Source organism: Oncorhynchus clarkii, chromosome 2 (assembly GCF_045791955.1).
Source record: "Oncorhynchus clarkii lewisi isolate Uvic-CL-2024 chromosome 2, UVic_Ocla_1.0, whole genome shotgun sequence".
NCBI lineage: Eukaryota > Metazoa > Chordata > Actinopteri > Salmoniformes > Salmonidae > Oncorhynchus > Oncorhynchus clarkii.
Window position 1 is genome coordinate 33,202,202 of NC_092148.1, and position 12,721 is coordinate 33,214,922.

A 12,721-nucleotide genomic window follows, 5' to 3' on the forward strand; every position below is an offset into this window, starting at 1 on the left:
TGCTAATTATAGGACGACCTTCCTCACATAGGCCAGCACTGAGCAATTATCTATATTCCCTCTGACTAACTTCTGCTTGTGTGATTGCTCTGCTGCTGTCTGTTACCTAGGACCATGAGACTCAAATACTGTGAAAATCAAATAAAAATATATTGATTTGGTCTGGCTGAGAGGCTTAATTCATAACAAAATACCTCATACACTTTCCCTCATATCAACATACTGCCTTCTGACTTGGTTGCCCATCTACTGTCAGCTGGTATTTCGTTTTATAGCTAGTAGTTAATGTTTTTATTTATGTAATACTAGTCCCATAAGAAACTGGGGGTTTGTTTAAATTATATTCATGCTCTATCCAGGGAGGATGTAAATGACTGCTCACCCATAGCGTAAGAGAGGAGAGCCCATCATTTTTAACATGTACCAACTTGGAGATAAAAGGCATCACAGCTCAATTCATGAGCCATACCTCCATATCTCCATCCGAGAGTGATGGTTTTAAGTATGAACAGAAAAAGCTATCTTCCTTCTCTACAGTGAGAAATGGATAAATAAGTATTCATTTATTCTGCTTCCCAACCTGCAAGACTGAAACAGATATCACTTTCCTGCAACATAAATTGCCCTTTAGGGATAAACAGTTATTTATGATTGCTGACAGAAGGAACTATGGATTACCCTGTAATACAAACAGCGGGCACAATAAATCCAAGACACAATGCGATACACTTCTCAAGTTTGACAGAACGAACACATATTCTTGTTCACATCATTGGGTGTATACACTTTACAGGCTCAGAGAACAACAAACCTAAAATGGTATTCTAAACATTTAAGTTTCTATTTAGCCTGCATGGGAATCCTCCTCTTTGACACGTTATTCTGGTCACTGTACCAAACACAAGGTCAGCGAGCACACTGAGTGAAGTAGACACTATTTGGAGTTAGCCCCGGAGATTGGGAAAGACAAGCAAACAATTCACAGTGGTGCTGAGCAGTTTTTCCATGAGACTAAGATATCAGGGTATAAGTGTCCCATGACTCGCTCCCTCTAAGTCCTCATATCATCAGTGTTAACTAGCCACAATGATAAACTCCCAGAAGGAGTGCCAGTAGCATCTCCCAGCTGTGTGTGGTCTTAGTAGGGGCGAGAAACACTGCCCTCTCCATGGTGCTGAATGCAGACCAATACACTCACTCATCATCTCGTTCTCTCTCACACACACACACAGACTTCCTGTCATTATATCAGATAATGGATCCATATGTGCCAGGAACGTGTGGGGCTGGTGTGTATGTATCCATGGAAAATGAGATAATATACAGACATCCTTGTGGATGGTGGACAAGTGCTTAATTTAACCCTCCAGGTGCCCTTGGTTGCCCAAGGGCTTATGTAACCCACTTGGAGATACTCAGTGATACTAAGTCCCTGGTAGTGACACTAGAGCCAGGGTCAGAGGTAGAGGTCGACCGATTATTATTTTTCAACGCCGATACCGATTATTGGGGGACCAAAAAAAAGCTGATAACGATTAAATCGGCCAATTGTTTTTGTTTGTAATAATGACAATTAAAACAATACTGAATGAGCACTTATTTTAACTTAATATAATACTAGAGGTCGACCGATTAATCGGAATGGCCGATTAATTAGGGCCGACTTCATGTTTTCATAACAAATCGGAAATCTGTATTTTTGGGCGCCAAATTTTTTTTATTTTTTATATACCTTTATTTCACTAGGTAAGTCAGTTAAGAACACATTCTTATTTTCAATGACGGCCTAGGAACGGTGGGTTAACTGCCTCGTCCAGGGGCAGAACGACAGATTTTCATTGTCAGCTCGGGGGATCCAAACTTGCAACCTTACAATTAACTAGTCCAACGCAATAACGACCTGCCCCTCTCTCGTTGCACTCCACAAAGAGACTGCCTGTTACGCGAATGCAGTAAGCCAAGGTAAGTTGCTAGCTAGCATTAAACTTATCTTATAAAAAACAATCAATCATAATCACTAGTTAACTACACATGGTTGATGATATTACTAGATATTCTCTAGCGTGTCCTGCGTTGCATATAATCTGACTGAGCATACAAGCATACAAGTATCTGACTGAGCGATGGTAGGCAGAAGCAGGCACGTAAATATTCATTCAATCAGCACTTTCATGCATTTTGCCAGCAGCTCTTCGTTGTGCATCAAGTATTGCGCGGTTTATGACTTCAAGCCTATCAACTCCCGAGATGAGGCTGGTGTAACCGAAGTGAAATGGCTAGCTAGTTAGCGCGCGCTAATAGCGTTTCAAACGTCACTCACTCTGAGCCTTCTAGTAGTTGTTCCCCTTGCTCTGCATGAGTAACGCTGCTTTGATGGTGGCTGTTGTTGTTGTGTTGCTGGTTCGAGCCCAGGGAGGAGTGAGGAGAGGGACGGAGGCTATACTGTTACTCTGGCAATACTAAAGTGCCTATAAGAACATCCAATAGTCAAAGGTTAATGAAATACAAATAGTATAGAGGGAAATAGTCCTATAATTCATATAATTACTACAACCTAAAACTTCTTACCTGGGAATATTGAAGACTCATGTTAAAAGGAACCACCAGCTTTCATCTGTTCTCATGTTCTGAGCAAGGAACTGAAACGTTAGCTTTCTTACATGGCACATATTGCACTTTTACTTTCTTCTCCAACACTTTGTTTTTGCATTATTTAAACCAAATTGAACATGTTTCATTATTTACTTGAGGCTAAATTGATTTTATTTATGTATTATATTAAGTTAAAATAAGTGTTCATTCAGTATTGTTGTAATTGTCATTATTACAAAAACAAACAAAAATGAAAACGGCCGATTAATCGGTATCGGCTTTTTGGGTCCTCCAATAATCGGTATCGGCGTTGAAAAATCATTAAAAAAAAAAATAATAAAATCGGTTGACCTCTATATAATACATCAATAAAAATAAATTTAGCCTAAAGTAAATAATGAAATATGTTCAATTTGGTTTAAATAATGCAAAAACAAAGTGTTGGAGAAGTAAAAGTGCAATATGTGCCATTTGAGTTCCTTGCTCAGAACATGAGAACATTTGAAAGTTGGTGGTTCTTTTTAACATGAGACTTAAATTCCAAGGTAAGAGGTTTTAGGTTTTAGTTAATATAGTATTTATAGGACTATTTCTCTCTATAACATTTGTATTTCATTAACCTTTGACTATTGGATGTTTTTATAGGCACTTTAGTATTGCCAGTGTAACTGTATAGCTTCCGTCTCTCTCCTCGCCCCTACCTGGCCTCGAACCAGGAACACATCGACAACAGCCACACTCGAAGCAGCGTTACCCATCGCTCCATAAAAGCCGTGGCCCTTGCAGAGCAAGGGGAATAACTACGCCAAGTCACAGAGCGAGTGACTTTTGAAACGCTATTAGCGCACACCCTGCTAACTAGCTAGCCATTTCACATCGGTTACACCAGCCATTAGGCTGATAGGCTTGAAGTCATAAACAACACTGTGCTTGCGAAGAGCTGCTGGCAAAATGCACGAAAGTGATGTTTGAATGAATGCTTACGAGCCTGCTGTCGCCTACCATCGCTCAGTCAGACTGCTCTATCAAATCATAGACTTAATTATAACATAATGACACACAGAAATACGAGCTTTAGGTCATTAATATGGTCGAATCCAGAAACTATAATTTCGAAAACAAAACGTTTATTATTTCAGTGAAATACGGAACCGTACGGTATTTTATCTAACGGGTGGCATCCCTAAGTGTAAATATTCTTGTTACATTGTACAACCTTCAATGTTATGTCATAATTACGTAAATTCTGGCAAATTAGTTCGCAATGAGGCAGGCGGCCCAAACTGTTGCAAATACCCTGACTCTGCGTGCAATGAACGCAAGAGAAGTGACACAATTTCACCTGGTTAATATATTGCCTGCTAACCAGGATTTCTTTTAGCTATATATGCAGGTTTAAAAATATATACTTCTGTGTATTGATTTTAAGAAAGGCATTGGTGTTTATGGTTAGGTACAGTCGTGCAATGATTGTGCTTTTTTCGCAAATGCGCTTTTGTTAAATTATCCCCCAGCGTTGCATCGATTATATGCAACGCAGGACACGCTAGATAAGCTAGTAATATCATCAACCATGTGTAGTTAACTAGTGATTATGATTGATTGTTTTTTATAAGATACGTTTAATGTTAGCTAGCTACTTAACTTGGATTCTACTGCATTTGCGTAACAGGCTCCTCATGGAGTGCATTGAGAGGCAGGTTGTTAGAGCATTGGACTAGTTAACCGTAAGGTTGCAAGATTGAATCCCAGAGCTGACAAGGTAAAAATCGTTCTGCCCCTGAACAAGGCAGTTTACCCACCGTTCCTAGGCCGTCATTGAACATAAGAATGTGTTCTTAACTGACTTGCCTAGTTAAATAAAGGTGTAAAAAAAAAGAAATCTGATTCTGCAAAATCGTCATCCAAAAATACCGATTTCCGATTGTTTTATGAAAACTTGAAAATCGGCCCTAATTAAAATCGGCCATTCCGATAAATCGGTCGACCTCTAGTCAGAGGTCAACTACTGTCCTTGGAGAGAGCATCTGGTGTACAGCAATCAGGGTTATGTTCGTGAGGGCACACAAAACGTTTTTTTGCAACAGAAAACCATTTTTTTTTTTTTTTCTTATTGGACAAGTCCATGTTATCCCTTCCTTGTTTCAGTAAATTTTTATTGCGTTTAGTGTCTAGTGAACATGAACCTGGACACAGAGTTGGATGGAAGAAAACTTTACTAGGAAGAGAGGCTCAGGTTTCTCTATCCCTATCAATTTATGTTCTCCCCATTTCACTTCTTCCTTTTCCCTCTATACTCATCTCTCTCAATCTCTGGGAAGAGAAAGGATATTGTTTAAATATCTCTCCATCCTTCCTTTGCTCTCTACCCACTGCTCCCTCAAGCTCTGGGAAGAGAGATTTGGGAGTGTTTGAATGCCTGTGTGAGTGTTTTGAATGTCATGTTTGTGGGCAAGGCACTGTCCTACTCCCCTGTTCACTGGGCTTCAAGACGTTTTTGTCATTTTAGAAGTTCACAGAAAGGATGACCATTAAACGCCATGGTCGCACCACGGTCCAAGATTAGCAGAAATGCCAGTATAGACCCCATTGCAGCATCACTGTGGTCCTGTTCGACACAGCAAGCCCATCATTAGTGGCAGAACCAAGCTTTGCTTTAGGCCCATTCCGTCAGCACTGAATCATTGATGCGGACAGCTGTGTCTTTTACAGTTGGAAGTTTTGGGCAGTTCTTCTCAGGTCCATAACATCTGGTCTTGATACTCCATTTGACCTGTGATATTTCCAGTTCCTGGCAGCAGCACGTCCATCACTTAGCTCTCATACTGCCACACAGTCTCTCCCAGACCCTGGGCAGAAGAACCAAACACTGAAGACTATAAAATGTGATTTCTGGAGGACCTTCACAGCAGAGAAATGCATTTGGGGTTTGTAGTATCCTTGGGTTATGTTCAGTAGAATCCTACAGAACAAATCGGGGATCAAAAACCACCCTGATGCTTTTGAAGAGAGAGAGAGAGATTGTATCAAGTGGTGCATCGCTAGTCTTCTCATCAGAATAAGTAAGAGTGCAGCAATATAAATCTCAGCCCTAAAAGCCGGTGTCGATGTTTGTGTTTATTTTCTTATTTATAGACATGCCTAAATCCCGTGATATGCATCTATTGTGTTAGCTGAGAGCAGCGTTTCTGGAGGGTATGTTGATACTGTCTGCCACAGCTTACACAACCCACAGCCACCACGGGTTCACCACTAAAAGCTGTGAATTCTAATCTTGGCATGGGTGGAATGAAAATGATCCCTGCCATCTGTTTCTACTGCATGTTGTCGACGCTACGCACAGGCCTACCACGCTGGGTGAACTCAACACATCAGACGACTATGCCGTCATCATCGTGGATTTCTGGGAGCACAAACAGTCTGGTTGCACCATGCAGTCTGGTTGCACCACGCCTTTAGAAAACTCTCTTGCTTCACATGACGAAGTTCAAGGTGATATGAATCAACCTGCCCGAAAGCAACACCAACTGGTGCAAACATGAGAGGAAGTGAGATAGACAGAAGGGAGGAAGTTGGTGAGAGTGGGAGGACAGAAGTTACCTTGGTGATTCATCTACTTGCACAGGCATGCACATGCAGATGCGTACGCATACACATTAGACATGCAAACAGGAGTCTCTCTAACATACACACACAAATACACTTCCGTGTTGTTTCCCACACAGGACAACATAAACACACACACATTAACACACATTTCAAGTCTTTCATTGCATCTGTAAGCTACTTCATTCCCCGATATATTCATGTCTAATATGGACCAGCTTGTGGAAAGAACTAGAAGACTTTACTGTTGAGCTGGTTTCCTGTGTATCAACGCCATTCCCCTGGGTCTCTACAGCAGCAAACCAAAATATTATGAATAGTCACAAAACACCCCAACTTATATCAGCACAAGCTGAGGGTTATAGCCAATATAAAGGGCTTTATAAATACATTTGATTGATTGCCAATAGACACACTCAAAACCGTGTTCACGCAGTGTGTCAGGTGCAAGGAGTGCTTTGCGAAAGGCAAATGAAGGAACGTTAAAGCGCCAAGACATGTGACTGTTAAACAAACAGCTGAGCATTTGTGTCTGACTGAGTCAACACCTCTAATATATTATGGAATCTCTTCCAATAACCTTGTAATTCAGTAGAAAATCTAGAACTATCACTTTCCTGTCGATTCTGTTCAAAACTACAACAGAGTGTGCAACGTACATTGAGCACAATACATTGATCTTACAGATTCCTTGTTTTCACGATTAAGTTGGGGGTTATTGTTTTGTTAATTTGCTACTACCAGATGCCTTCTTTGAAAACAGCACATAGAAGAGGATACATGTCGATGACATACATCTGTCTGTTTAGACCTGGCCTCAAATAGTATTTGAAATATATTTTGGAAATAGTCCCAAAAGTGCACTGTGCGCCCATCTGTAGCCAGTTTGAACCCACTCGTGTGCAAGTGTTTTTATTTATAGAACTCAGCACATCAAGAGAGGATGGCTTTGGGGTCAAATGTTTTCTTCTGATCCACAATAGCCTGGTTAGGTGACTAACCTCTCACCAACTATAATAAAATAGGCTTTCGATTATAACACAGCAAGTCCAGACAGTGCATCTCATTGTGGACTACAGGTAGGTTATATGGTGTTAGTATTGTTTACATCTTCCTCAGCGACCTGTTTATAATTGTATTGTTTTACGCAGAGTGAGCTGCTCTCTCCATCCATTCCAATATGAGATAGTTCTGGCCAAGATGCCTAGTCCTAGTATAACATTCAACTGAGAGTTGGTGTGAGCACTGCTTGGAGGAAAACGTGATATTCGACCGACAGTGACAGTCTAGCCCATTTTGTTCTGTAGGCCTTATGTGAGGCTATGGAAATATTCGTATTGACAATAGGCATGATGTGTCGCTTTGTCAAACATTCAACTTAATTCATGCATAACACGACATTCCTCGACATTCTTACGCAGGTCGAAACTTAACAAGCTCTTATAGGCTAAAGACAACATACATGTATACTAAATCGGTTGATGCCGCGCAACAAAACAGCTGTCAATAGAGCTCCAATGTATCAGTCACATGGACGGGCGCTGCTACAACCACAATTTACTATCGTTTGAGTTTCTTTTTCGGCTGTCTTTTACATACCCTTCTCCGTTTAGATCGAATCAAAGGCATCCACCATAAGAGGCTGTGATTTTGATGTGACGTTTCTCTTCTCGTGGACCATAACGTTTTATCTTCCACGGTTCGGCGTTGTTTTCACCTTCTTCGTAAACATGTACGGCTCGTTTGCTTCCTGTTTTACGTACAGTGATGGTTGTTTCTTCGGGGTGGGGCGGTATGTTGATGCAACGCAGAGAAATGTGGGCAAAAGTCCCGAGCATGCCCGCACACGTTACTGTAACATCTGTGTCACGAGACACGTTCGTTCGAAGTATGCGATAGAGTGGTTGCTGCCCTTGTGAGTTTGTGAAGAAAATGTATTTTGTTGTAAAACGAGGTATATCGGGCAACACATAAACTGCGGCAATGTACTCTATTGCTTTAGAAGGCTAAGCATGCAGATAGGATACGATTCATACACAGGCTTTGAATTAAATGGAATTGGACATGGTGAATTCTGTTTCTTATTCAAATCAGTTAGGGCCACTAATTACACAGTATTGATTGCACAGGAATTAAAATACGTGCTGATCCTCGCTATTTGAGCCACGTTACAATTCTCTACAAGTGAGTTAATCCTATTGGTACGATCTGTGGGCTGTTTGCCTTTTGACGGATGAGTAGGGTGTTTGCCTGCAATGCTAGCAACTCAGGTTCACTTCCCTGCCCTAAAGTTTGCTACAATATTTTGTACACTGAACAAAAATAAGAATGCAACATGTAAAGTGTTCCTCCCATGTTTAATGAGATGAATTAAAAGACCCCAGAAATGTTCAATTGACACTAAAAGCTTTTTTCTCTCAAAATATGTGCACACATTTGTTTACATCCATGCTAGTGAAAATGTTTCCTTTGCCAAGATAATCCACCTGACAGGTGTGGCATATCAAGAAGCTGATTAAACAGCATGATCCTTAAATAGGTGCATCTTGTGCTGGGGACAGTAAAAGACCACTCTAAAATGTGCAGTTTTATCACACAACACAATGCCACAGATGTCTCAAGTTCTGAGAGGGCATGCAATTGGCATGCTGAGTGCAGGAATGTCCGCCAGAGCTGTTGCCAGAGAATTGAATGTACATTTCTCTGCCATGAGCCACCTCCAACGTCGCTTTAGAGAATTTGGCAGTACGTCCAACCTGCTTCACAACCACAGACCTTGTGTATGACGTTGTGTGGGCGAGCTGTTTGCTGATGTCAAAGCTGTGAACAGACTTTCCCATGGTGGCAGTGGGGTTATGGTATGGGCAGGCATAAGCTACAGACAACCAACACAATTGAAGTTCTTTCCTTCTTATTGCATTTGAGCCAATCAGTTGTTTTGTGACAAGGTAGGGGTGGTATACTGAAGATAGCCCTATTTGGAAAAAGACCAAGTCCATATTATGACAAGAACAGCTTCACATAAGTTAAGAGAACTGAGAGTCCATCATTACATTAAGACATGAAGGTCAGTCAATCCGGAAAATGTCAATAACTTTGAACGATTCTTCAAGTGCAGTCGCAAAAATCATCAAGCACTATGATGAAACTGGCTCTCATGAGAACCACCACAGGAAAGGAAGACCTGGAGTTACCTGTGCTGCAGAGAATAAGTTCTTTAGAGTTATCAGCCTCAGAAATTGCAGCCAAAATAAATGCTTGACAGAGTTCAACTAACAGACACATCTCAACATTAACTTTTCAGAGAAGACTGTGAATCAGGCCTTCATGGTCAAATTGCTGCAAATAAACCACTACTAAAGGACACCAATAATAAGAAGAGACTTGCTTGGGCCAAGAAACACGAGCAATGGACATTAGACTGGTGGGAATCTGTCCTTTGGTCTGATGAGTCCAAATATGAGATTTTGGGTTCCAACTGCCGTGTCTTTATAAGACGCAGAGTAGGTGAACGGATGATCTCTGCATGTGTGGTTCCCACCATGAAGCATGGAGGTGTTGTGGTGCTTTGCTGGTGACACTGTTGGTGATGTATTTAGAATTCAAGGCACACTTAACCAGCATGGCTACCACAGCATTCTGCAGCGATACGCCATCCCATCTGGTGTGTGCTTATTGGGACTATCATTTGTTTTTCAACAGGACAATGACACCTCCAGGCTGTGTAAGGGCTATTTAAGAAGGAGAGTGATGGAATGCTGCATCAAATGACCTGGCCTCCACAATCACCCGATCTCAACCAAATTGAGATGGTTTGGGATGAGTTGGAAGGTAGAGTGAAGGAAAAGCAGCCAACATGTGCTCAGCATTTGTGGGAACTCCTTCAAGACTGTTGGAAAAGCATTCCAGGTGAAGCTGGTTGAGAGAATGCCAAGAGTGTGCAAAACTGTCATCAAGGCAAAGAGTGGCTACTTTGAAGAATCTCAAATATAAATTATATTTTGATTTGTTTGACACTTTTTTGGTTAATACATAATTCCATAGCTCTGATGTCTTCACTACTATTGTACAATGTAAAAAATAGTAAAATAAAGAAAAACCCTTGAATGAGTAGGCGTGTCCAAACATTTGACTGGTACTTTATATTACTTAATTTCTCAAAAATATAGACTCTTCGCTTTCATTGGAAACCCAATTTCACATGCTCCTGTGAACTTCACATGTTGGTGCTCATGGGAATTGCATGGAAATTGCCTATGTCAACAAAATGTATTTGTTGTCAATGTCTTGGTGTCAAACTGGTGGCAGTAGTGTTGTAAGAGTTAATTGAAAATGTGTCTTTCTTCATTAATTGGGCTATTTTCTCTTTAATCATATGGCCTATCTACTAGAAACCCATGGACAATATGGACACAGAACAAATTAATACTATATTTGAATATGTTTTTTTGTTTTGTTATTCAAGTATAAATTAACAAAGTTACAACAGACTTCCATGAATTTTCTGTTAAATACCAAAGTTACTGGAGATTCTGGTAACGTTGGTAAATTACCGGTAACTTTGTTACCCTAATTGCAATGTTACAAAACACCATACTGCAGGCTGAAGAATAGTGGCCATTATTCCAAGACGTTTAAAAAGTGGGGTGGGGGTTTCTACTAAGCTATATGGAATTGTTCTAAGAAGGTCATACCAAGGATCATTTAGCTATTGGATTTAGAATTGTATGACCCCTTGCAGTATAAAAAATATAAATAAAATAATTTGATGAAAAATTATTTTTGGTCTCACTGCCCATACAAATGTGTTGAATAACAGATTCACTACATGGAACAACGAGTGGCTCCCGAGTGGCACAGCCGTCTAAGGCATTGCATCTCAGTGCTAGAGGCGTCACTACAGACCCTGGTTTGATTCCAGGCTGTATCACAACAGGCCGTGATTGGGAGTTCCATAGGGCGGTGCACAATTGGCCGGCCCAGCTTTGTTAGTGTTTGGCTGGGGTAGGCTGTCATTGTAAATAAGAATTTGTTCTTAACTGACTTGCCTAGTTAAATAAAGGTAAACAAAAAAACAATAGATAGTACCAAAAACATATCAAAAGGAAGTTTGTTCTGAAGTGTCTCTCCTATATCTGAGAGATATAAGAAAGATCAGGATAGATTTGTTCTTCATTTTTTTTTACATGTATTTAACCACACATTTTGGGCATTAAACAGTCTACATACTGTAGACTTCCATTCATTTTTTTGACTGGTACCAGGAGTCTTGCGAGGCCTGTGGGCGTCATAAAGCAAAACAACTGACATATACAGTGCCTTCGGAAAGTATTCAGACCCCTTATAAAATTGATTACATTTTTTTTTAAATCCTCAGCAATATACATACTAACTCTATAATGACAAAGCGACATTTTTTGCAAATGTATTACAAATAAAAAACAGAAATACCTTATTTACATAAGTATTCAGACCATTTGCTATGAGACTCGAAATTGAGCTCAGGTGCATCCTGTTTCCATTGATTATCCTTGCGATGTTTCTACAACTTGATTGGAGTCCACCTGTGTTAAATTCAATTGATTGGACATGATTTGGAAAAGGAAAACACCTGTCTATATAAGGTCCCACAGTTGACAGTGCATGTCAGGGCAAAAACCAAGCCATGAGGCCGAAGGAATTGTCCGTAGAGCTCCGAGACAGAATTGTGTCGAGGCACAGATCTGGGGAAGGGTACCAAAACATGTCTGCAGCATTGAAGGTTCCCAAGAACACAGTGGCCTCCAACATTCTTAAATGGAGAAAATGTGGAACCACCAAGACTCTTCCTAGAGCTGCCCCCTGGCCAATCTGAGCAATCGGGGGAGGCCTTGGTCAGGGAGGTGACCAAGAACCCAATGGTCCCTCTGACAGAGCTCTAGAGTTCCTCTGTGGAGATGGGAGAACATTCCAGAAGGACAACCATCTCTGCAGCACTCCATCAATCAGGCTTTTATGGTAGTGGCCAGACGGTAGCCACTCCTCAGTAAAAGGCACATGACAGCCCGCTTGGAGTTTGCCAAAAGACACCTAAAGACTCTCAGACTATGAGAAACAAGATTCTCAAGTCTGATGAAACCAAGATTGAACTATTTGGCCTGAATGCCAAGCGTCACATCTGGAGGAAATTTGGCACCATCCCTACGGTGAAGCATGGGTGGCAGCATCATGCTGTGGGGATGTTTTTCAGCGGCAGAGACTGGGAGACTAGTCAGAATCGAGGCAAAGATGAATGGAGCAAAGTACAGAAAGATCCTTGATGAAAACCTGCTCCAGAGCGCTCAGGAACAGACTGGGGCGAAGGTTCACCTTCCAACAGGACAACGACCTTAAGCACACAGCAAGACAATGCAGGAGTGGCTTTGGGACAAGTCTCTAAATGTCCTTGAGTGGCCCAGCCAGAGCCCGGACTTGAACCCGATCAAACATCTCTGGAGAGACCTGAAAATAGCAACACTGCACTTCCAACCTGACAGAGCTTGAG

At 41.1% G+C, this 12,721-nt stretch overlaps 1 protein-coding gene across 2 annotated transcripts in view; it reads right to left on the reverse strand.

Annotated features, from left to right (window-relative positions):
* LOC139366959 (myelin basic protein-like) overlaps nucleotides 1-7,967 on the reverse strand; it is a 69,080-nt gene extending 61,113 nt beyond the window's left edge. Inside the window, exon 1 of one of the 2 annotated variants that reach the window (XR_011626825.1) lies at nucleotides 7,798-7,967. The gene's annotated coding sequence lies outside the window, so the exon portion shown is untranslated. The remainder of the gene's footprint in view (nucleotides 1-7,797) is intronic. The other variant, XR_011626829.1, reaches the window with a different exon arrangement.
* Between the last annotated feature and the right edge of the window lie 4,754 nt (nucleotides 7,968-12,721).